The sequence below is a fragment of the Nannospalax galili genome, unplaced genomic scaffold, assembly GCF_000622305.1.
Source record: "Nannospalax galili isolate Female #2095 unplaced genomic scaffold, S.galili_v1.0 scaffold663, whole genome shotgun sequence".
Taxonomy (NCBI): Eukaryota; Metazoa; Chordata; class Mammalia; order Rodentia; family Spalacidae; genus Nannospalax; species Nannospalax galili.
Window position 1 is genome coordinate 1128649 of NW_008351881.1, and position 26911 is coordinate 1155559.

The following is a 26911-nucleotide window of genomic DNA, read 5'->3' on the forward strand; positions in this document are numbered from 1 at the left end:
GAAAAGATCCATTGCTAACCACAGGGAAAGGATTTGCTTGTGTTTTCCCACAGGATCAACCAAAGGAAAAAAAAAAAAGAGGTGAAGACGACACCCAAAGCCCCCCTAGAGCTTCCTTCTCTGCCATCCTCATGGCTGTCTTTACCCTGCTTAACACCAACACTTCAGCCAGCCCCCACTCTCCCTAATACCATGTTCTAGAAATTTTATTTTTCAAGGAAAAGATCAGATCCATGGGACAATCGCTGGAGTATTGGAGCAATAGCAGAATTCTACTCAGATGTATTCTCTAGGTACCCCACAGCTAACTTTCATATCTCTTAACAGCTTGCACCTGCAGCCAAGCCTGTGCTAACTCACCATAATATTATTCTACAGGAAAGACAAACAGAGGACCAGACAAAATCAACTGTGTCCTAGAACAAGTCTACCTTTCTTCCCTTCACCACCTACTCCAATGTTTAACTGCCTTTTTTTAACAGAAAAAGATTTCACTGACTCTCATCTAGTGGATATCAACTGGCTAATTATTCAATTTGCATTTTCAGCAAGCAAGCCTACTCATTACAAATGCCTCACTAACTACTCTCTCCAGCACAGCATGCATCACCCCTCCTCTCCATATGGTACAAAAAAGAAGCCCAAAACTGTGTTAATCTCTCTTTGTCCACCTTTTGTGTACTAGTACATTCCAGGTGTGAGAAGCCTTTTCCTCCTACACAGCTGCCAGCAGATCTTCTTCCCCCTGCTGGTGAAGATCGAACTTGAAGATCGAACTTTCACTGGATACTGGAGGCGTTGCTATGGTGACAACTGCTACAAGCTGCACCTGATCCTGCTCTGGCTGAGACAAGCTGAACTAAACAATAACATCTGCAACTGAAGCCTGGAATCTCTCCAACAACAAATGAACTTTCTCGCCAGGATGGTGCTCCACAACAGAAGAACATTGGACTTAATAAATATGGGTAGGGTGTATAATATTTGAGAAAAATGCTGCTTCTTTGTAAATGAATCAAATGCTGTTGAAACCAATGTTAACACTCTCAAAAAACTTTGTAACCCATTTTCAAGATTTCAACCCACCCAACAATTAGGTTGGCTTAGCAATCCTTTGTTTGCATAGCTCCTATCCCTTGTTATTTTGATGCTTGCTCATGGTTTTTAAGATTTCTTGGCTGACAGTTACTGTCATTGCTGAAAATTGCTACCAAACAGGTCATGGTCAATTATCAGACTTTGGATTCTCCTGAGACAGATGAGTTGGCCCTTAGGGCTGGTGATGGCACTTCCCCATATTTAAATTAAACAGGGGGAGATGTTGGGGACCCCTGCTGTTTAGGGTAGCAGTCTCCCCAAGTCCGGATAGCCACAAGCTGGCTCAGCCGGAATGGGGAGACTCCCCTTCTCAGACCTTCTGCTCTCCTCCCTGACTTACTTTTGAAATGCCTGGTGGCCAACAGGTCTCGAACTTAGAGAGAGAGTGCATGGTGGAAATTGAAACGGAACCCGACCGGGCAGCTGACAGCGGTCCTAGAGCCGCCGGCTCCGGTAGCAGAGACCCACGGCAATGCGGTGCATGAAACCCGCGCACCCCAGCAGCGGAGAGCCAGGGGCCCGAACAGCAGACGCGGCCCGTGGGACCCGCTGCACTCCAGCGATGTGTGGGAGACCAGCGCCACGCCCAGTAGCTGGCGCCCCGAGATCCCCACACACCCATATAACACAGTTTTTTTAAACACTCAGTTTTCTGAAACTAATAGAGGACAATGTTTCATAAAGATCTGTGAATAGTTGCAGTTAACTAACTCTAATGAGTCATGAGTTAGGGTATCACATCAGTGGGGAAAAAGAGACTAGTCATGTCTGAGTGGACACAGCTACAAAGCAAATATAGCTACAGACATCAGATAAAGCTGAAGGAAATCAACACTTGCTTGAAAATGTGAAAGGGGATGGCCATCGCTTAATGTAGTTCAGCCTGGGTTAGTTTTATAGTCAAAGTCCTTTCTTGTGTTTTTCTTCCTCGCTCTTAAACTAAAGTGGCTACTGAATAAAAATCTATTTATGTTCAAACAAGTGAGAGTGTGCCTACTTGGCATTAGCCTAAAAGAAGAATTGTGTGAACAATGGAAAAGCGTCTCCTTCATCTTTTGAAATATTTTCACGAGCCTTGGAATACTCAATGGCCTATACGTTTACAAAGACTTTTGTGCAAAATTCAAGTCCCTGAAATTAAAAGTATTGACTTTAGAGTAAGTACAAAAAGGAAACCACAAAAAAACGAATAAATGTTTGATTAAATGTCTGTAAGACATAACCTACGTCACTTCATTAATTATTAAATTTAGTATTCATAAAAGTTTTATTGCATTTGAAAACACTTTGGTGGATTCACACAGTACTTCCCAAGAATTTCTGAGTCTGTAGGGTGCTGAAAAATCCCAGCCTGTTATGAGTGCCATCAAATAAACCATAGCTAAATGATTTCAAAAGCAAAGTTACAAAATGTTTCTTCAATATTCTTGCAGTAATAATTAGCCCTGAGTACAGGAATGCTCTGACACGTTGGTGTGATGGGGAATGGGACTTTCAAAGGGAGATGGCATTCTTGCAACAGCTCCACATTGAATAACGTACCACTCAACTGCTCTGCCATGACAAATAAGAAAGAAATAGTTGGCTTGTTATTCACTTCTTTCAAACTTCCCATCTGGAGGAGACCCTAGACTGTCTTCGGTGAATGCGGTCTCAGGGATGGGAGCTGGTGCAGAAGGGTTACTGGGCAGTTTTCTTGGGAGATAAAACCGCAGGGGAGAGTGGAAGGCAAAGTAAGTAGACATCTCTAATATGGCTAAAGTCCATTACTGGTGGTCCTGCAGTGAGCTCAGTTCTTTGTAGTTAAGAGAAACAAAGGAGGTAGGGGACCTAGACAGGGAGCTTAACAGTGTGTCAATCATGTACTTCTGGGTGTACCAGAATTCTCACACCAAAACTTAACACATACGTCATGAATGTAGACGAAGGTAAATTAGGGAGAGCTTGTATTTCCTCTAGCTCATGAGCTTATCAGATTAGTATACAAGTAATGCAGTACTGGGGTACCCTTGTTCCCCTGAAGCTCAGTAGTTATGTGTACACATTTTGTTTGATAACACTACCAGTGCAATCACTGGAAAAGACTTCTTGAACACTGTGCACAGTGCAAGTGATATTTTCCATAATACTTGTAGAATACTGGTCTTAGTCTGGTTTGGTCAAATCATAGTCCGTAATCATTATCCATTAAGCATCCATTACTGAGCTATAGTCTCAAATGTGCTATGCCACTTATTTCTTAATTTATGACCCCAACTTTAAATAGTTAACTGAAGTTTAGGGGGTTTATATAGCTTGTCTAAGTTCATACATCATATAAAAGATGAATTGCAGAATGTATTAAAAAAATCTCATTGACTCCAAAGTCCAGTGTTTCCACCTCAATATGCTGCTATTGCCACTCTAGTCTACATTACGTTTTCTTAAAAATCTATTAAAATTTATGTAAAAGTGTTATAAAATTGTGCCCAAGAAAGTGATGAAAAAAATCCCAGTAGGAGAATATTAATTTTATTACAAAAGTATCTTGCCGCCACATGTGCTGTATATTATCCCCAGTGCTTCACTTGAATAGATGCTTCATAGCTTTAGAAGCCATACATTATGACTTTATGACTCCCTGTTTATAGATTTATAAAATAAGACACAGAAGAAGTTAGGTAACTTCTCAAGATTACAGAGCTTTAAGCAGTAGAGATGGCACCACATTCCTGTCCCTGGAGACTCGGTCCTGTCCTGAAGGGCTACCTCTCAGGTTGAGTGTCGACGTATTGTAAGTGCTGGCCTGCCACACTGTTATATGAAAGAGAGCATTGGCATCGGCCCTCATTTGTGGGAGACAAAATCAGAGTGTCCAGCGTCTAGAAAATTCTAAGCACGTAAAATGAAAAAGATCTAGATGCAGTTGTGAAGGAAAGGTAATGCAGTAACCTTTGTTCCTTGATGGTAAGGAATTTGCAATCAAAGAAGATACACAATAGTGAAATGTAGGCAAGGTACATGATAAAGGACTCTGGTGAGAGAGCAAGAGTAGCCAGTTGCATAGCTCAAGAGTTGTTTTGATATCTCATCAAAGAGCCAACAACAGCTGTTGCCACATTTATCAGAAGGCGAGCACTGCACTTTCTATAATGTTTACCGATTTCTTAGCTACTTTCCTCCTCCTCCCTCTACTCCCTCTTCCCCCCCCCCCGCCCCCCCCCCCCCTCACCCGCGGGGATTTGTTCAGTGTGGCCACACTGGGCAGAGGTGCAAAGAATTTCCACTCACCCTCCAAGACTATTTCTGAGGTTTGACATGAAATTTAGGTTTAAGCAGAGGACATGACGTCTGCAGAGCTAAGGAGACCTGGAAAATGTGTGGTCCCGCCCATGATTATTGTCTGAGCTCCAGTCTCTCCTGTAAGGTGGCCTAACAAGTTGTCAGAACTGTGTGAAATCTCTTTCCACAAGAAAAGCATCTGTGGCTGACACCTGCATACAGTCCTTTTCTTTCTCCCAGAGTCTCATACATATTTATAAGACTATAGGATAAATGGCAAGCTCAAACAAACTCAGCAAGTAATGGGGAGATTATTATTTTTCCTGAGTAGACTTATTTTTATCATCGTCATTACTATTATTTTGAGACAGGATCACCTAGCTATCTGTATATCCTTAGATGACTTGACCTTGTAATACCCTTTAACTCAAGGAAAACCTCTTGCCTCAGTCTCTCTAGCACTGGAACTACAGCATGTACCATCCAATTGCTTTCTTCAGGACCATGCATTATGTTTTAAGTGCTGGCCTATCATATTGCCACAGAAGAGAGAGCATTGGCATTGACTCACAGTAATAGGATTGACTCTAAAGCCCTGCATATGCTAAGCAAGTGCTCTTCTACTGAGCTCCTGCTCCAGCTCTGAACAAACTTTTAAAGGCGTTTCTTCCTTTCTAATGGAAAATGGAAGGTATTGATTAAAATGTAAGATTCTATATATATATATATATATATATTTTTTGTCTTTTTTGAGATAGGGTCTCCTTGTAGCCCCAGCTGTCCTGGAACTCACTATGTAGAGCAGGCTGGCCTTGAACTCACAAAGATCTGCCTGCCTCTGCCTCCCAAGTGCTGGGATTAAAGGTGTGCACCACCACGCCCAGCTCTCTATAGTTTTCCATTAGATAACAAAAGTTTTATGACTGCTCATCATGTTGAGAAATCACACTTAGTCTAAAGGCACCTTCTCCCACTGCAGGACATCCAGTTATGATCAAGATTGAGGAGACAGAGGAAGCCTGCACACATCACCTTTCAAATCGTTGTACACTCACACTGTTAGGATTCCTACAATAAAGATTGTACTCATCCCTAAGTGTAAACATTTCATAACGTTTTATTTTGTTATACCTCAGAGAAAATATTACTATTTGCCAAAGTAAAAATATAGCATGCTAATGCTTGATTCTAGATGCTCTACACAGATGTAAGGTTTGATGGAAACTAATGAGTGCTTCTTAGTTCTGACCCTTGGTTGAAAATAGCAGCTTGCTGTTATTTTTCAGAAAGTATAAGATCAATTTCCAAACATTTTAGAAATCTCAGGGCTTTTTTCCTTTATAAATAGACAAATAAATGGCCACATTAGCACTTGGCACCTCAATGTGAGCCAAGGACATTTTTAAAATGTCACAACTCAGGGTTAATGCTCTTATTTCTGACATTTGGCCTTCAGATTTTTCTCCTTAATTGTCTGTTTCCCGCTTCATTGCCATATACAGAGATTTAAGGTCAAACGCATCTCTTTACTGTTTTGCCATAAGATAAAGTCCAAAAGTTTTAAATATTTCATGTACTGCAGACTGCCACACTTTCCCAATCTCTCTTCTAGGTTAAGCCTCTTGAATCTAGAGAGGTCTTCTGCTTGGGCCATACATAATTGCCCCCAGCAAGAATTTTCAGCTATTTGATTCCAACTATAAGCTGTTCATTTCTTAACAGATGCTTGTGGGTTTGTTTTTTCTAGACCAGTGGAAACATTTGGGGCCAGTCTTACAACAGAAAATTCAAATGCAGCCAACACATCATGATTTGCTGTTGTATAAGAAATCAAGTTCATCTCCAAGGAGATATAAGGCTTGGATTTAAGATATAACTGGGATTTAAGATTTCTTTTTAAATAAGGCACATTTTCAGAATGGGGCTGTTTGAAATGTAATTGCTGCACACTCTCAGCTGAGGGCATAAATACAAAAATATTTTACATTTGTTTGTCTAAATCATTGACTCTCTTTGTGTGCACATGTGTGTATGACACATGCCTATATGAATGCAGATGGGTATGTACATTTGTGCACATGCATGTAGAGGCTGCAAGTTGATGTTTGTTGTTCTTCTCAATTTCTATCCTTAGTTTTCAAGACACAGTCTCTTCCTGAACATGAAGTTCAGTGATTTGGCCACGCTGGCTGGTTAGCAAGTTCCAGGGGTTCATGATTCCATCTTCCTGGCACTGGGATATAGGCATTGACCATCATGCCAGCATTTTCATGAGTGCCATGGCTCCAAAGGTAGGTCCTTGTGTGTGTCAGACACTGATAACCTTCACTGAGAATAATACACAGTGAAAAGTATCATGGAATGGTACTCTTAATATTGAGATGCTTGGCTCAGGGTACTGTGTGTGCTGCTCACTGCTCATTTAACATGTATATGTTGATAACATATTAAGCACCACATATTGGTCCAGTTTCTGGAAGAGACAAGAAAAATATTGCTTCTCCCAAGAACATTCTCTACAGACTAATTTCCAAGTGAAATACTATCCTTTATATACTGACTTGTATTTGTCTTCTGAATTGCTGTGAATTTAGAACACCTTCCAAACCCCTAATTATGTTCTAAATTATCAACTTCATTTCAAAGTAGCCTGTAGATAAGGGCGGCCCTGCCCTGATGTTTTCATTCCACTCCTAGCAGTGGGCAGGAGGTGGTAACAGGTGATTGCTGGAAGTCAAGTAGACAAAGGCTGCACATGGAGACCCAACCCTCTGGTCACAGCTGATGTGACCAAGGATGACACCTATTTTAATGGCTGGATACTAGCATTTGTTGTGGAAGTAGCAAAAGTTTTCTTCAAACACAGGCAATGATGATTAGTTAGATCATTGACAAACTTCTAGGGGATTTGAATTTGAACGAAAATGAGCGAATTGTTAAAAAAAATGTTCACTGTAGTACAAAGATGCAAAGGGATACACAAAGAAACTCTAGTGCACAGGATGGTGCTGTGCTGTAGTCATGCTGAATAAGTCGACACTATGAACCAGAGAAATAAGACAAATGCAAGCATAGACATTGTGGTTGAAGGGAGGCACAGAATCTGATAATTTGCATTTTTCTAATTATATCATAGCAGCAGTTCCTGCTCCTAGAGAAAGAAAAAGAAGTCAATTTCCAGTCTCTGAATTGGCTCTCTAATTGTTTTGTGTTTCTCTTTCCCAGTTATTTCTCCACTTTAATCTCCCAATAAATATTTATTCTTTAAGGCGAAGTTGGTGAATTCCTGTTCCTTTCAGTTGAAAGAATCTAGGACATTTCATGATAGTTACATTATCAGCATCTACAAATTGTCCCACTGAATTATCAAAGCAGTTTTGACCTTTGATCTTGAAAACTCTTTGTTATCACAATCTAAAACAAAATGTGCATAGATGAACATCTAAGCAAAGACACAAGATAAACCATCAGCATGCAGGTGAACAGTCAATCCATGCTTGAGCTCATTTCAGTGATGTCCAGACAAATCAGGAAACGGTGGTGGTGATATGGTTTTATTCAGCCATGCTAACCTGGCCATCAAGGGGGCAGTGCCTTCCTGTAAAGCAGTGAGGTATTTCAATAATGAAGACCCCAGAAGCACAAGAAAATGTCTTTTCATAAAAGTTGACACCCTTCTATGATCAGTAAAATCTGTGCTGACTCTATATTCTCAATTTAATACAACTTCATAAAAAATGACAGCTTCTGTATGAGGATTAAACAAATGGCATTTAAAAAAATAGTGTACAGCACCAGGACAAAGAAAAATGTGAGCCATTTTAAAGGCACCAAGGTTTTCTAATTCACCATGACTTCTATCCTTTACTTCCTAGTAAATGGAACACTTTCTCAAGTTATTTGTAAGTCATCACAAGAGTCAACAAACCCATTTAATGTGTCAGTGTTCATGTATGTTTGGGGTAGGCTGGGTGGGAGTTATCTTTGACTTGAAGAAGCTTGTAGGCTTGCATAGCACAAAACTTTGTATTTTTGAAAAGTGGTGTTAAATGATCAATGAAACATTGGCAATTTGTGAGTCATATTATCTCTATTATAAACATTCAAAGATGTAATTATAGTGCAAAGTGTCACAGGCACTGGATATGCAAATAAGCATGACTGTATTCTAATAGACTTTGCTAACAAAACAAGCGTGAGCCAAGGTAAGCCCACAGGCGTTAGCTGCTGACACCTGGTGACAGTGACTGACACAGTATTCAGATAATGACTGTATATCTAAGGTAGGACTGCCCAGATACACTTGGAGATTGCCATTCCATCAGGAGCAGGTCATTTAACCTTTTGACCAAATTTTCTCATTTGTGAGCTGGAATAAATATTTCATGAAACTTCTTTAATATTGTAATGTATTCACCTTTAGCATATAAGGACTTATAAATCCCATGTAGCAGACTGAAATTCCTCTTGTGCTAAACTTCCTGAACTTCTACGCACCTGAAAAGTTTGACCCACTGGGGAATCCCTCTTGTACTTTACCTGAGTGATGAGTGTGTGATTCATAAGACTGAATAAGTGGAAAAGGACTAGGGTAGAAAAGTAATGTGGACATGTTTGTAAGACTGTTGAAAACTGTTTTGGAAGATTCCAGACTAAGAAATGTGTATAATATATGAGAAACATGGAAGGGAAACAAAGTAGTGACATTGTGGCATAATTATTCCTTTTATTGCCAAAAATGCCCCAAATCACGTATTTTAAATCAGTTGTGGATTGTACCTTAAATCAGAATATCATGGGTTGTCATTCCTTAAATGTTGGCTATTTATGATTATATTTTCACAGGCTGAGCGGTGACCGTGTCAACTTTCCTGAGTGGCTAGCACTGGGATTTTTACAGTTCTGTTGTTGGTTGAAGGGCTAAGGTTTCAGATAATAAAAACAGTTGGCAGCATGCCACTTTATTACAAACTTGAAAAACATTTCTGCCTTTGTAAGTGGGCAATACTCAGGGTAACGCTTGAGCAACTGCTTTCAAGAGGCATCCTTCTCAACTGAGTTGCTATAACTTGAAATTGAATCAATGATAGTTCAATTATTTATAACCCCATTGGCAATACTTAGAAGTTGAAGGTTTTTTTTTCTTATATTTGCATTTTTGGAAACTGCATATTTCTGGAAAATCTCCAATTACTACATGATTTTTGTCATTATTAAAGTTATATTCCTCAAAACGCATATGTTAATATTGCAATTGCACCAAGACTTCAGGGCACTTATATAAACTAAGTATTTTTAATATGGCATTTGTCCTACAAGATTATAGTGGTTTCTGTCACTACTATCGGCTCTGAAAGTTTCCACAATCAACCTGTTCAGCCCTTCGGACAATGCTTAACAGGCTCAAGTTATATTTGTAATGAAAAGTAAATGAGTAGTCACAGAGAATAACACAGATACACATTACACATTTCACCATAACATGTATTAAATTTGCACAAACTTCCAGTCTCAAAGAAACTTAACAAAACAGAACCAGACAATTAATTAAAATCTTTGACTCAGTACAGAGTGAGTGCTTTCTTAGTTTGGGGGATCAACAGGCCTACTGCTCACTTTCAACATTTTTTCAGGTGTTATTTACTTCCAAGCTTAAACCTCAGTTGGGTACTGTGTGAACAGTAGGAATAAGAACCATTGAAAAACCTAAATAAAGAAAGAAATCTCATCTCTTTAAATGTCACCTTCTAGCTGTAGGATTAGACAATGGTTCCTGAATACCTCTGTGGCTTCTTTTCTTGAAGTTCACCTCTGGGATTCTCCTCCATATAGAAACTAATGCCTCTTTAGAACATCTGGTTTTTAGACTTTTACTTGACACGGGCAAGGTTAATAGTGTTTTGGATGAATATAAAACACAAGAGTCAGTATTGTTATAAACATGCTAATATGATTCCACTATTTTGTTCTTCTGTGTCTCAGAAATAATGCAATTTTTCAAATGTTAAGGGAATTTTGAATGGTAAAGTTCTCCTCTACAAATAATACCACTGGGAGCTAAGGCAGAGACAGATATTGAAATGGTGATTTGTTTATTCATGAGAGTATACAGTCACTTATTTCTTCACAAGGTTTGAAAATATCCACATTCTCTCTCTCTCCCTCCCTCCCTCTCTCTTTCTTTTCTTTCTTTCTTCTTTCTTCACTTCCACAGGCTCCAATTCACAGCTGGCTCAAATTTGTTGTCTTCCTGCCTTTGCCTTCTGAGTTCTAGGATCCTAGGCATGTGCTATACACCTTGCTCTTGCTCTTTTTAAACTGACTCATTTTTGCTAAACTGTTACAGGTAATAATATTAAGAATGATAAATGGAATAGTGCCCACAGATTGGAATATTAAACACAACCAAGTTATTCTCAGATTGTATGGAATCTAAGGTGAAGTGTATTAATATATAAATGGAATGTGACTAATAAATACAATGAGTAATAACATATAGAATAGTTACATCTTGTAAACTTATACACAGTATATTTACAAATTCGTAGTATAATGAAAAAGCCAATGAATGTGAAGACATTACCATTTAAGAAATATAAATTTTTCTATATAGTGTTATCAGCAATATGATCCTACCATCAAATTCTGGAGGGTAACCAAGAGCAATGGCAATAGCCTGTAATATTTGGAGGGTTGATAGAGCATCTCTGGCTAACATTTCAAAAAAAAAAATTAGCGCAAACCTGGCACTGAACTTTTCATTTGATTGCTTATGGTCTCAAAAGAGGCATTGTCCCCTGCTAGAGGGTAACCCCATTTAAACTCTTTTTATATATGTATGCATTTTAGGAAATGTCTATGGTTTAGATTCCCAAGTGTTTTTTTCCACAGGTCTTTAGTATTAGCTATTTTCCCCATATTCCCTCCTCTAACCTTCCCTCCCATCCCCACTCCATTATTCTCCTTTCATATCATCTTTTATATCATCTATTCCCCCGTGTGCTGACATCCTTCCTCCCATGTTCCTTTGCTAGTTTCTTGACTACTGTGTGTACTCCAAGTAAAATATACATTTCTTAAGATTCAACAATAGCATCCACATGTACGAGAGAACATGCAGTACTTGTCTTTCTGGGTCCTACCTCACTCAGAATGATTATTTCCAACTTCATCCATTTATCTGCAAATTTCATAATTAAATTTTTTATGCCTGAATAATATTCTACTGTCTATATGTACCAAATTTTCATGATCTAGCCATTATTTAATGGACACTGAGGATGTTTCCATTTACTGGCTACATCTGGATAGAGCAGCAATGTTTGGATGAGCAAGCATTTCTGTACTTGTAGAAAGATACCATATAGCTGAGACATAGAACATGGAGAAATCAATCAGGCACCAGCATGGAAAACTCATTTCTACTAGCTAGTTTTCCTACTGCCCTGAAGTTCTATTTATACTATGGGGGCAGACAATTAACCAACAGTTTTACACAGCTGTGAACTCTGAGACCTACAACAATGGCTGACGTGATATGCCCACTTGTGCAATAGTAGTGTGAGTGTAATGGGAGCAACTAGTCACTTTATCATGGGATTTAAAGTTTGGTCTGTAAGACACAACTTATGCTTGATACCAATAATTGTGCTCAAAGCCAGTGTCCAGCTAGGTCATAGGCCCTAGGTGAGAACTCAATGCTATTTTTCTACTAAATAGATGTAGTAGTAAACGGTTCCTTCAAAGTTTGTCTTTACACCCATAGATTAGTGCAGATCTCAGTCTTCATAGGAGGTTTCTTTCTGCAGTAGATGGTGATTAATACAGAGATCCATGATTGGTCTATGTGCAGAGAATAAGAGCCTGTGTACAGCTCAGCTCTAAGTAGAACATCCACATCATGTCCTTTCCCCAGGGCTAGGGGATCATCATGGAAGAGGGGCCAGAAGGATTGAGTTTCTCTCTTCCCAGGTGTGTTAAGGTGACAACTGAAGTGAGCCAGAATAGGGAAGGAGATGGTCCTTGTGAGGCTACCCACTCTCCAGTAGATGGATGGCCCTCCACCCAAGCATATGTAGGCAGTACTAAGTGGACTCAGTGAATTTAGAAAAAGAGCTAGCAGAGGAACTGGAGGTGAGGGAGTGGGGATAGATTTGATCAAAACACATTATATGTACACACAAAATTCTCAAGAAGGAAAGCACAACTCTAAATTGAATAAATATTCATGGAATTAATATCATATGTAATATGTTTTAAATATAATGATAACTAATAATTTGTAGGCTTAGGAAGACAAAAGCTGTTATGATCACCAACCAGGCAAATAATCTCATTATAAATGTTCTAAACACATCAATTGAACTTCAGAATTTTTCACATTGGGTTTTAAAAACTCCAAAGACTCTGTTGAGAAGCTTACTTTAAATGTAAGGTCATAGCTAGGTTCAGATAAAAAGTACACAAGCTAACAATGTAGTTCAAAGGGCAGTAATAAAAAGAAAGCTGAGGTGGCTACATTAAAATCACACAAACAGGCTGCAGGGGAAGGGTAAAGGAGACACTGGATGGTGATAAATGGACCATCCTAAAGTTATGTACACTTAGCCATGGGACTGGAAAATGTATGAATCCAAGAGCTGAGAATTAAGTTAATTCCACTGTTATAGTCACAGACTTCAACTCTATTTGTCTAATAAACAAACAGAAAACCAGCGATAACTAGTAAATTGAACAGCATAATAACCCAACCTGACCTAATTGGTATTTACAGAACATTCCATCCAACAATAACAGAATACACACTCCTTTCAAAAAGTACAGGAATGTCCAACATGATGGAGCATATACTGGGTCATAAAAAAAAGTCTTATAGAATTAAAAGAATTGTCATTATGGAAAGACTGTTTTTTGATCATAATACAATTAATTAAAAATATAGAAAATTTCCCAGCATTGGAAATTAGATAACACTTTTCTAAGAATTAAAAGCATTGACATTATGGAAAGAATGTCACTTTTATAGAATTAAAAGAATTGTCATTATGGAAAGAATGTTTTCTGATCATAATACAATTAATTAAAAATATAGAAAATTTCCCAGCATTGGAAATTAGATAACATTTTTCTAAGAAACTCATGAGTAAAAAAGTTAAAAGGGAAATAGGAGCGTTTTTAGTTGTGTAACACTGAAATGACAAAATATCAAATTTGTGGGATGCAGCTAAAGAAAACGTGCCATTATAAATTATGATGTTAAATCCTTAGAAAATAAAATCTTAGAAAAGAAGCAAGGTCCCAAGCCACTGACCAACTCTTCCTAAGAAACTAGGAGGAGAGTAGGAAGAAAAAAAGGAGATAACAATAATTAAACAACAGAAAAGACATTACAAAAAACAACCCAGGCATCCACGAAATAAGCAGTTTTGTAAAACAGATCAATAACACAGACAGCCTCCAGTTGAGATAGCGAAGAGACAACAATCTGGGGGAAATGAGATCTGTAGATCCTACAGATGCTGAGAACAGGACAAGAGAATATACTGCTCAACTTATTGACAATAAATGCAATGACGTGAGTGAAATGAATTCTTTTTAGACAACTGAAACAAACTCACTCAAGATGAAATAGCTCACATGAATGGTCCTACATAAATTAAGTTAAAACAATAAGAAAAAAATGTTGGGAGCCTTCATACAAGGAGAACATCAGATCTTAATTGTTGCACTAGTAAAAGCAAACACTTAACAAACAATACCAGTCCCATATGAGGCTGACAGTATCTTGGTCCTCAAATGAGGAAACGATCTCCCAGGAAATGGACACTGTAAACCAATTTCTCTCCTGGGCATAGACTCAAATACTAGTAAATCAAATGTGGCAAATACATGAAGGGGTCAATGCATCAGTGCCACAGCAATTATATAAAGAATGCAAGATTATCTCAATATTGGAAAACCAACAAGAAATCAATACCAAAATTTACACATGATGAAAGTAGCCTTTAGCAGAATCAACTCTGAAAAAATGTTTGCTAATAAATTGTATTTATAAAAAGCTACAAATATATTTGTACTGAATATTCAGATATCTAAGATTTTGTTCCTAAGATGAATGGAACAGGTCAAAATGTTGTTCCTGCCAGAAATCTTAACAAGCAAATGCTAAGAACCAGTTCTTCCTGAAGACATTTATGAAATTGCTGCACTTGTGGCATGTAAATGGCACATCTGCTCAAAGACAAGCCTGAGGAAGCCTCTTGATTTCCTTGCAGTGAAGTACACTCCCACTGCACAAACTCAGAAATTTTGAGAACATTTTTTTTTTCTGGCTAGATTCTTTAATAAATGTGAATGAGAAAATAAATTGGCACAGCTGTTATTGGAACACGTGTGGAAGTTTCTGAAGAAATTAAAAAGTTGAACTGTCATAGGACCAACCACGTAATCCTGCTTCTGTGTGCCCCCCCCCATAAAACGATCGTCCTGCAAACATGTCTGTATTTACTTATGTCAACATTATTCACACAACCAACGAAATGGCCAGAACTTGGTATCAGCTGATACACAAAGGCCAGAACTTGGTATCAGCTAATACACAAATGATTAAGGAAGCAGAATATTATGTCCTGAAAATGACAGCCAACTGAAAACTGAGATCTTACCATTTGCTGCAAAATGAAGGAAATTAGAGGACATTGTGCTAAGTAGAAAAAAAAAAAACAAAAAAAAAAAAAAACGAAGAAAAATATTGTGCAGCCTTATATGTGGAACCCTTTTAAAAAAACTAAACAGTACTCCCTGACATATACAGGCCTCTGCTATGGGGGTGATAGCCAGTCCTAGAGTCTGAATGATTTTCAGGTCCCAGCAAAGGGACCAAGTTTGCAGAGCCCTAAAGACAAAGGGTAACACACCAAAATACCGGCTCATTTTCCATTCCACCTTCATTGGTCGAGCAGCTGTCGAGAACAAGGGTCGCATCTCCCGATATCCAGCAAACAAATGCAGCGTTGCATCACGAATTGATTGTTTCTCTGATGCCTACAGATGTATTTGGGGAGAAGCTCCGAGAACAAGTTGAAGAGCGGTTCTCTTTCTAGGAGACTGGGGAAATTCCACAGAAAAATCTAGACGTCATGAAGGAAGCAATGGTTTGGGTAGAGGAAGTGACTGCTAAGATTGCCAGGAAGCTGGAAAAGCAGAAGAAACTCAGAGAAGGAAAAGCAGCAACTAGCTGCACTGCCCCGGCTTATTCAAAAAACAGTGGTGCTCCAGAGGAATGCGAGGAGACGAGGAAAACCGGAAAAGAAGAAAGAACCAAAGCCCCAGGAGGCTCTTCGGGAGTAATGGAAGGGCCACCTGTTTCAGAACACTCTCTCCAAGGAGGCGTTGGTCAGTGACGCCGAGGAGACTGCTGCGGCCAGCACAAACCTTCCTATGCCTAAAAAGAAGACGTCTGTACCTCAGAAGGAAATGGCCCCTGCAGAGGCAGCAAACTGAGTGTCCCCAAGAAAAAAAGAAAATTTTCTTCCAAGGAGGAGCCAGCTAGCAGTGGGCCTAAAGCGACTGCTGAAAACAAGAGTGGCACAAAGAGAAAGTTCCAGAAAACACCTCAGGAGGATTAGAATGGACATTTCTTGAGGGGAGGGTCTTGCCCTAAGGTTACCTCCCAACCCATATGAACCCCAATAAAAAAAACGGCAAAACAACAAACAAACAAACAAAACTAAACAATAGTTTCCAGGGTTGGGAAGTTATTCAGAGATGACGCACATAAGGAGATTTAAGTCAAAAGAAAGCAAAACAGAGGCTGTCTTGGATGAACAACTCCACAGGTAAAATGTATCACATGAGGACTGTGGGTAATAAGCTTGTGCTGCTCAGGGGAATTCATGTCAAGCAAGTAGATTTTTAGCTGTATTTGATGCAAAAACAAACAAGGAGTCACTATCAGATGATGGGTATACTAATTTGCCTTACTAGCAAATTAGCTTTACTTTTTTACTGCTTTTTACATTACCACAAAAATTATACTATGCACCAAATGTTCAAAATAACGTTTATCAAAACAGTGTACAAAATAATTGTGTGAGAGAGAAATGTGACATTATGACTGAAACCAAAACTCTGAAACTTATATCCAAACACAGATTCCTACACTTATTAGAAATTTTTAGTGTTATCACCTTTTTCAATCCAACATTAAGTTGCAAAAACTATATAAATATACATTTTTGGGGGGTGAAGGTACAAATGATTTCTGGTTAGTACAGGGGATTAATCTCAAAGGTTCACATTTAATGGATTCTAAATGAGAAAATACATTTTATTTAAATGAACAGCAGGATACACTGGAGCGGGGAGGTAAAGGAAATGCTGTGGAAGCTTTATGAATGGGCTTCGGGCAGTGTGGAAGATCTGTGAGGCATGCTTTCATGGCAAGGTATCTGCTAAGCACTGTGAGCCCAGGTCAGCACTGATTCCTATATGGCAAAGCTTATGCTCTTAGTTTTTCTTTCTCATTTCGTATCATTGAAAATAGCCTGGTTGCTAAACATAGTCACAATTGGGCTTGTTGATGGTTGAGCTCATTTATCAAAGGAGGGTCACGCAGGGTCTCTGGACCTTCACCTGAGTATCCAGCCACTATTCCCAGGCAACTAGTCCAGCCTTGGAAGACGAAAGAAAAATGAGGAAGAACCCAATAGAGGGATGCTTTTGGAAACTCTTGTCAAGAAACTACAATGGACTCTCATATGAACATTTGAAAATTGCTGTTCTGACTTTCTTCCAGTTCCCTGTCTAGAACTTGTAATGCTAATTTCTCTTGCCTTTGCTTCTCCTTCACATCTCCTATTCATGATTCAAGGACTTTCTTTTCCCCTTAGAGACAAGAGCTATGCAATTTAGGAGTCTTTTAGATAGACCCACTGAAGGGGTACTCCAGTTGCCTCACCCTCATCCCTGTTCAGCATGAAAGAAGCCACAGTAGTCTGTGTCCCTATTCCCTATTGGCAGTCTGGGTAACCCCTTCAGAGGATGGTGTGATAAGAGGTAGGAATTGGTTAGGCAGTTAGGGTAAAAAGACTCCAAACAAATGTAGCCAGTTTCTTGGTTAAAAGTAAAAATGTCCTTGGGCCTGTTAGCAACATACTCTGTTCCAAAGGCCAAAAATGTCAAAAGTATTTGGGAGCTTGTACATAATCCTTAAAAGATTTTAGGGTTACCTCTTCAGAAGGGGGAATGTTGGAGTAGAGGGAGTGGGCATGGATTTATGGATTTGATCAAAATACATTATATACATATTATGTAATTCTCAATTAAAAAAAAAAGAAAATATCATCAACTTGAACTGTTCCAGCAACATTGGATAAAAGTCTCTCCTCTTGAAACCTAAGACTATGAGGCAACACTTGGTTTCCATCCATAAGTGCAACAGGAAATTAGATCTGCGCAGTCGCCAATTCAGAGAGGAGATGTGCTCTCTGCCCTGCAAACTTATTAGACATTCTGTTTTCTGGATCCCTGTCATGAGGACATTTGGGGAAACCTGGTTTCTGCCAAAAGGTAACACAATATAAACCCTGAAATTAGGACTTAGATGGGGGCACCAAACCAGCATCTCTAGAGGCAGAAGCTGATATTCCTGAGTTAACCAAGAAACCCAGAAAGACTTAATATGGCCACAAGTTAGTAACCCCCATGTGTACTGATTGAAGGCTGTGGAATCTGCCTTTCAAGGAAATTGTTGGGAGACAGTTCTCTGTGAGGATCATGCTTTTGCTCATCCCATTAAGAGAACCTGAGTTTGCAATGTTCTGCTGTCTCATGGATGCTTATATGATGGTATTACCCAACGGAGAAGTTGTGCTTGTGTACTACAAATGTAAGAAAGATGCTTCTCTTTGGATCACAGTCACTCACTGACCAACATGAATGATCCATGTTCATAAGCTCAGAGTGTTTTGCAAACAACCCACAAATGTGCAACTAACACCTGGTTTTCACTGTGGCGTCCAAACCTGGGAAATGTCCATAAGAAAATGTTGACTGTCTTGACTACTTCTACTGTAATAATGTCTTTTGTTTCTGGTTCGTCTTCAGTCAACATCAATGAGGTTGTGACAGCCTTACCTAATCTAATAGATTGTGAGTGGGGGAAGCGTCAAACCACTCACAGTCCTAGCTTTCTTAAAAAACATTTTAAATTACCCATTAATATTCAGAATATATCAAAATTATGACCAGGAAATTTTACCTGTATGTAAAGAATTTAGAGAATATTCTCCCATAGGCATAGAACACACTGCATATTTATTGAGGCATTATTTGGATATAAATATATATATTCAGTTCTGTTGTTGGCTTATTAAATTATACTACATGGATCAGTTGTACAAAATGAGGTAATGCTGTGCGCATTTAAATGGAAAAATTGCTTAGATCTAAATTAGATAAAGAAAACAAAGTTCAGTACTGCTTCTGGTATAATACATACACAAAACACATTTTAAGTTCATATGAGGACTAAGCACTTAAGAGCACTGGTTGTTCTTGCAGAGGACCCCAGTTCAAATATGAACACCCACATGGTGGCTAACAACCATCCATAATTCCAGTCCCAGGTGATCCAAAGACTTGTCATTCCATAGGCACTGCATGGTATTGGTGCACTTGCATGCATGCAGGTGTAACACTCATACACATAAATAAGTGAAATAAATTCATATGAGTTCATAAAGATTATCCAGAGAACTCTTAACAGGTGGCCCCTGGGGGGTGCGCTGGAATTGTCATATAATAGTCCAGTGACCAAGAGCTTGTGCTTATAAGAATTGGTTAAATGTTTAAAAATGCCAATTTATGGTTATTAAAGTAAGCGTGTAGATGCTGTGCAATTGTGTAAAAATTAACAAGTAGTAATTAAAGCCACACCTTAATAATGAATATTGCTCTGAAAAATTATTTCTTTTTCTACCCCTGAACTCTGGCTTTGCCTCCTGCTCTTGACTCTATCCTGTGGTCTCATAGAAAAATTTATTATTATTGATATTATTGTTATCTATTTTAGTAACTATTAGTTAAATTTTAATTATTATAATTTTGTGTATCTTCAATGGCTTCAGTAAAATGAATAATGTAAAAATTAATTATAATTATGTTTATTATTTTTACAATCATCTCTTTGGGTTTTAAATTTAAATTATAGTTTGGGGAAACTACAGTTGTTGTTTTTTAAATTTTGACACAGGGTCTCGCTTTGCAGTCCAGGTTGGCCTCAAGCTCATGGTAATCCTCCTGTCTCTTGCCTTAGGCTCTTGAATTTTGGGTCTCCTTCCATATACCACCATGCTAGGCAGAGAAACTGTATATTGACCTTGTTTTGAAAATGGGCTTATAAAAGTAATGATTTGATCATATTACAAACTAGCACTTCTGTTCCTCAAGAGACATGTGCACATGTTCACTAGGAGTAAAATACACACACACGATGTTTTCCTTGTTAGAAAAAAGCTGGGTACAAATGTGAGGATTGTAACCAATGCATGGAAGCACACTCTCTGGTAGAATTATGCTAAAAAGCGTTTGTGTAGCGGTAGGAAAAAATGATCAGAATATAGTTTCGTAAAATTGTGCAGGTAGTTTTAGAAATAAATGTGATTAGAAACAGAAAATAAAAGCAGAATATGATGACTCTTTAAATTAAAAGGTGTGTGTGTGTGTGTGTGTGTGTGTGTGTGTGTGTACACTGTGATAAACTTTAAAAAGACAGTGCAATGATGTTCACACACTAGGGACGTGTGATGAGGAGGGTTGAACCATTTTGACAATAATTCTCCACAGGGCTTTTCTAGGATTTGAACCTCATTCTCTGTTTGAATACTGGTTCATTATTATTCATTTTCTTATATGTTTCAAACAAACATCCACGGAGTGAACATGTTCATTCCTTCACATGTATCTAAATATTACACACTAAAACATGACAGTGGACTGCACTGCATGCTACGGACCATCTTTGTATTGAATACATGTTATAGGTTGAATCCTTCTAAGGTTTGGAGGTTATTTTATAAAGTGACACATGCGTTGCCAGCCTGGATCACGTTTAGACATTCTAACATCTGTGCTACAGTTAGTAGGACTGAGTATACATTAGCAGGGGACTTTATACTCTACTTGAGCTACTGTTGGGCAGTTAGATTTGCTTATTGGATGCATTTCTACAATTGTGGTTATATGTTTTTCAAGAAAAAATATTTCCTACAAGGAAAGTGTATAGGTGTTATTGGAAGCTTCATGCTGTGTAATGCGAGTGAGGATTACTTTTTTATGGACCATGGTTTCTATGAATAGAACTAACCAGACACCAATTATCACCACATTGAAAGAATAAGTCACTGTGACATCTACAGCTGAGATCAAACTCATTGCTTTTGCAATGCAAATTAATTAGAATTGGAGAGAGCTATATTGAAGGGCTAGGAAGCACTGAAAATTTGAAAATATATTTTAAGCAACTCAGGGGTAAATGTGTTTCAATTAGTATATGATGCTAATATGTTATTTATACAAAAGTGCTTTAATGAAATACTTAAAGGGAAACATTAGAAGAGGCATAAAATTATCTTATTTTTATGATGACAGTAATTGAAAGCAGAGAAAGTGGTATTTTATTTATTTATTTATTTTATTTATTTATTTTTAACTGGCATGCAGGCTCTATAAAAAGGGTTACTCAAAAGTGCATAGCCCTGGGTGGTGGTAAATGGAGTGGAATGGTTCACTTCTTACTGTTGCTCACAGACATATCAGCTAAAATATGCCCACCAGCCTATTTGGACACAGCAGTAGGCATTGCCATCTGCTCTCAAGTATGCCCACCACTCTGGAGCTCTTCCATCTTGGCACCAGGATGTATGGGCAGAGCATAATGTCCTAAGATACACTGATTTCTGAAAAGTGCCTTGAAAGAGAGTTGGTGGTGACACAGAATTGTATGAATAGTTGGGTTTGCTTCAACCACTGCTGTTTCCCTTGAAGAAACCACCCCATCTTCATGTTGGGACAGGATGACACGACCCAGAAAACTTGACATCTTGTTGGAATGAGCAGGTAGAAAGAACATTGTTCTGGAAGATGATCACCATATTGATCATTTATTTATTTCTATGAGAAAGTGGAAAGAACAAAACAAAACATGAATTTGATGACAAAAACAGATGGCACCACTATCACCAACACCAGTACAGGTAAGGTGGTAAGTCCTGAGAAAACTGGTCACCACATCCTGAAGATAAAGCTCCCATCCCGGGGACATTTCTGCAGGTCCATGCCCATCTTCAAAAGTAGTTACTGACTGTGACATACAGGATTCTGCACTGAACTCACAGTGATGCAACGCATAGATTCTAGTCACCAGGAATTGTTAATCTCATTGTATTGCATTATACTGATTTCCAAATTCTCATTTTTATTATGTTTACAATCATTTAAAGATATTAGATTGCTTAAGAGTTTATGATGTGTGAATATGAAATCACATAAATAGAGCCATTTTTATTTGGAAGCAGGTTCATTTTGCTAGTTTTTATTATATGTGGTTATTTAGAAAGAATAAAGATAAATACGCTTAAAATTTTAGAGTATACGCGAAAATAACAAATTTGAACCAAATAGGCTTGAGAGAGAGAGAGAGAGAGAGAGAGAGAGAGAGAGAGAGAGAGAAAGAGAGAGAGAAGAAAAAAACAGAGACTTCAACGAATGAACAATAATCTATCATGATTCCAGATCAATAGCAAGCTTATGAAATAGTAAAATATCCATGAAAAAATGAGCTTAATAAACAAATAAGAACTCAATGCTGGGTAAAATTTGAGAAAATAGAGATATACTTATTTTTTATTTTAAGCAGAGAGTATTAATTATAGACAGATGATGCTCTTGAATGAACAGAAGGATTTGGCTTTCAGCTCTGTGAAATCCACCTGCACAGATATGATTAACCTCCTTGCCTCCCATGGAAGGAGGACTGGCAGTGGAGGGCAGTGCTGAAGGTACTCTTGATGCATTAATGAGGCAGCAGTGCAGGGTGTGATGATAAAACCAAAGTGCTTGCACAAGATTGTCATGACTGACGTTTAGAAAACTGGGAAATTGTTATGAGAATTATTATCTTTGGTAGCACCTGATTAAAAAGTTCCAAAGCAATAAAACCATGTCATTATTCACAAACAACGTGAAGAGCTACAGGCTTGATGCATGACATGTGGCAGTCATTTGTACATTCTCCCTCAGCGCATCATTCCTAAAAATTATTACCCCAAATGTATAAGTGAGAATATTTTTACTTTAAAATTTGACATGGGTGGAAAAGAATCCTTGATTGTACATATAGAAATTCTCATTTTAAATATTCTTGAATATGAGGCCTACTTAAACTTTGAAGTATTAAATTTAAAATCTTAAGTAGCTGGCATAAGTTAAGCACTAGTAGACTAATATCCTGACAAGATTTAAAGATACACTTTTATGATGTCTGAAAATATAAAACATGCACTCTCTAGGGGTTAATTTAGTCCTTATCATAAACGATCAGAAATGAACCGTCTACTGGGATAAAAATGCACCAACCAGCACTTCACAGGTAAGTGTGTAGGACCACATTCAAATTTAAACATTTGCCTAGACCTTTATGTAAATATTGAAAATCACATTCAGAGTTCGTGTTACATATATTGTACAAATCTCTAGGCCATGCTTCTTTCATAATTGCCTTTTAGTTTTAAGAGAGTTTTACAGGGAACACCCTATGTCATTACACTTGAGAACAAGAAGCAGGAAATCACAGTGTGTTTGGATTTCCTTTCAATTTACCATTCAAGGCCACCAACAGGCAGTGTCTGGGTAGAGTGATGATCTAAGCAGAAGAAAATGGCCAGTTTGAGCCACTGAACCCAGCTCATGCTGTTGGAACTGCTGTTTCCTCCGAGTTATTCAAGATAACTACCAGCCAAAGGGTAGAGAGGGGTGGCCTTCAGCCACTTGGCGTTATCAGCATGTGAGCTGTATCGCTTCCAGAGCCTCATCACCATCAATCAGTGAGATAACAACTCACCCACTCATTGAACTGGAGCTGGAAGAATCACTTGGCCATTGTGGTGACTCATTACACAGATGATGTGACCAACCAAGAAAGAATTTACCAATGGCAGGATTTTCTTAGATATACAGACTACAATGGTTCATAATGTGATCCTCTACAGAAATCATTTATTAGAAGTGATCATGATCCTGTTGATCAATAAATATTCATGGAAAATTGAGCTAGCAGATAGAGATGTTTTTCCCTTCAAATTTGGGATAAAACACAAAGGGACAAGATGCATAAAAAATAGCAGCAAATGGAAAAATTGTGAATTGCTGGTTTGCATACATTGTAATTAATGCTATACTTTGAGCAAAGTGATTTTTTTTCCTCTCCAGTAGAAAACAAAGGCAGGTAGAGGTTTATTTTTGTCTTCTTTCAGCTTTTATGGTCATTGTGCCCTTGGTGATACGTTATCCTGGCTCTAGTTTGAGGGCTGTCCCAGCAATCAAAGAGGCTGGAAACAAATCCCTCTGTTCAGTAGTGATATTCCACTACAGAATTATCCAGCTCTTATATTTACTTTGCCAGTAACTGGTACTCCTAGTTACAAGTTTTATTTGGTAGGATTAGCTAATTTTTAAAAACAGAGTCACTATTATTTTCTAATAGTGCATTCCCATGGACAGCTGGAAGGAAAGGGCTTCCAGGATCTCATTTAGTTACCTAATTTCATTAAAGAAAAGTTTTAGATCTTTTGTTTCCATTGTATCAATTTCATGGTTAGTGAGGTATGATAGAAAGTCAGGAAAAATCTGGGGGAAAGGAGAAGGAAGAGGAGCCCTCACCCTGGAGTCTGGTGGGAGCCTCTCCCTGGCAGAAAAGCAAGAATTGCTGTACATTTAGCAACTGTTAAGGCCTCTCTCCCTCCCTGCTGTAACCTGCAATTTCCTAGGGAATCTTACCAGAAACCCCATGTAGAGGGAAAAGACATATACTAAAATCCTCATGTAGGCTTAGTGGCCCCTGGCTTTACCTTATCAGATTATACTACATCCAACACACCTCCACAGAATGCCTACAATCTCAATTATCAAAAGAGAGAGAAAGGGGGGTTCTTAATAACTTCTTGAGATGGAACTTGAGAACTGCCAACATGGTATCTACAGCCCAAGCTAAGACAATGATGTTTGACTGGTCTATGAGAATCCCACACTTACACAAGGGTGGATCTTACTCTCTGTGGCTCTCTTAGAGCCTCAGGACTGTCTGTCTTACTTTTTCCCCCTGGATATCACTTTTACTTCAACCCCCATGCTTCATCTTTCATTAAAATATCTGTAATAAAATCTCCAATCTCCACTTCAAACTGGCTGGTTCTGAAATTCATTTTTGTGTTGAACACACAAATCCTGGCTTGGCTTGAGTCAGGTCCCTAAAAGATTAAGGGACATCCTGAGAGTGTTGACAGTGGAGCAGGATTCTTTATAAATGTTCTCACACTAAAAGCTCTAGAAAAAGCTCTGTTTGAGTTAGAATAAGAAGATCTTGATAAATTATTATGGATGAAAAGAAATCGTGAAATGAATAATATTCAATGAAGTTTCCTAAATTTAACGTAAATATCTTACTTTAAATAAGAAAACAACTAGCCAATAGCTCTCTTTACTGTCTAAAACTGACATGTATTAGAAGGCTTTTTCTTTTACAATTCTGTTTCCATGTAAAAGAAAATTGAAGTGACGAGGAGCCCACTCTGATAGCAGGAGGCACGTCAACTCCCCATGAGAGACGGAGCAGCCCTCTGACAGCTGAGGTTCTACACTCTTACTAGAGAAGAAGCAGGTCCCTATATGTGAAGCCATTTGTTTTGCATACTGATTGTGACCCTTAAGAAAGGAGTAGAACCTAGTGACCTTTTGTACAGGCATCCATTTTGCTTGTCAAGTATCTTATACATAGCTATTTCGAGCTTTGTGGACATGTCTCTGTCACAACCACTCACCTATGCAACTTTGGCATAAAAGCCGGGAGAGATTGAAAGTGGGCACAGTTTTGTTTCTGTAAAACTTTGTGAGTATTGAAACGTGAAATTCATATCATTTGAAGGTACAAGGGGGTACTATTACTGTTTTGAAATTTTCCTGGAATATTTATTAATGTTAAGAAAAGCATTCTTACATACCAGAGTTTACAAAAACAGACGATAGTAGTAATAAATTGCACAGAGTTTGTTCTTCTTTTTAAAGAGGGCTGGAGAACAAACCCAGGCCCTCGCAGATGTGTAGCGAGTGCTCTTCCATTCTGCCTCTCCAGCCCCAAAGAAGTTGTTTCTAAAGGTGCTCTATCCCATTTTATTTTCACTGCATGCCAGTGCTGTCCAGCAAAATGCTGCAAGAACAGTGTTGCTTAGCATCTTGCTGGGCCCTGAAGAAACAGGAGTTGAAAATAAGTTTTCCCGCTTGGTTGCACTGAAATAGTAGGCACTTGGTACTACTTTACTTCTGCCTTCCCGATGTGAAACCAGTCATTTGTCCACTTATTTGGGGATCATTTTGGTCATTCTGTCAATCTACATGAAGCAGCAAGCCCTTTCTTAATGGGAAACAAGTGAGTTCGAGGTGATTCTTGAATTTCAAGAACCAACGTTAGCTTCCATACCAGCAAACTGCTACCTGGTTTCCAGAGTGATAAAAGACATGAAATGACAATTGCAAGGCATCAAGGAAGAGCAAGGACGCTTTGGGTGAGGTGAAAAGCCATGAAGATTGCAGACATAAACAAACCCAAACAAAGCATGTTCAACATTGCAAGAAGAGACCATTTATTGCCAGGAGTCTCAAAAACAGGCATGCACTATTTATCCATGTATAGAAGAGTAACAAATGTCATTCTATCCTACAGTCATAGAATTTGAGGAACGAGAGATACTGTAGTGGCCATTTACATTTTCATGTTTTAGCCGATGAGGAGTAAAGTTCAAGGTTATCTGACTCTTTAAGATAGCCTTACCTAACTCCAAAGATCTGCATCAATTCAGCCTAATTCCCAGTGCACCGAGCCTTCCCTGCCTCTTCCATGGCGCTTTACAGATTCCACATTGTGCAGTCTCCTTCCTGTGCAGATTTCCTAACTGAACTTGTAGGGCAACCTTATCTTTTCGTCAATGAGTCCTTAATGACTATAGTTAATAAAACAGAGAAAATGCAATTGGATGCAATGCTCAAAAGATGGTCTTTTTTTGAATTTTCTGCTGATCTGAAGTAAAGACACAATTGCCTCAGCCCTCAGACTCAGCACATTGTGTTCTGCATTCCAGATTACTCTATAAATTGCAATTATCATCATTCGTGGCGCTCACAAGATTATAGGTGACTGAGTACTTCATCAAGTAAGATCAAAATTTCCCCTGGTACAAAACAAAACACTTGTGTAATGATCTAGGAGAGTGGATTAAATATA

The 26911-nt window shown here is 38.4% G+C and overlaps 1 non-coding gene and 1 pseudogene across 1 annotated transcript; both read left to right on the plus strand.

Annotated features, from left to right (window-relative positions):
• Positions 1 to 15134: 15134 nt before the first annotated feature.
• Positions 15135 to 15217, plus strand: LOC115066913. The gene has a single exon (XR_003846359.1). It is a non-coding gene; the product is annotated as a small nucleolar RNA SNORD86 (small nucleolar RNA).
• LOC115066911 lies at positions 15212 to 15986 on the plus strand (annotated as a pseudogene).
• The last annotated feature ends 10925 nt before the right edge of the window (positions 15987 to 26911 follow it).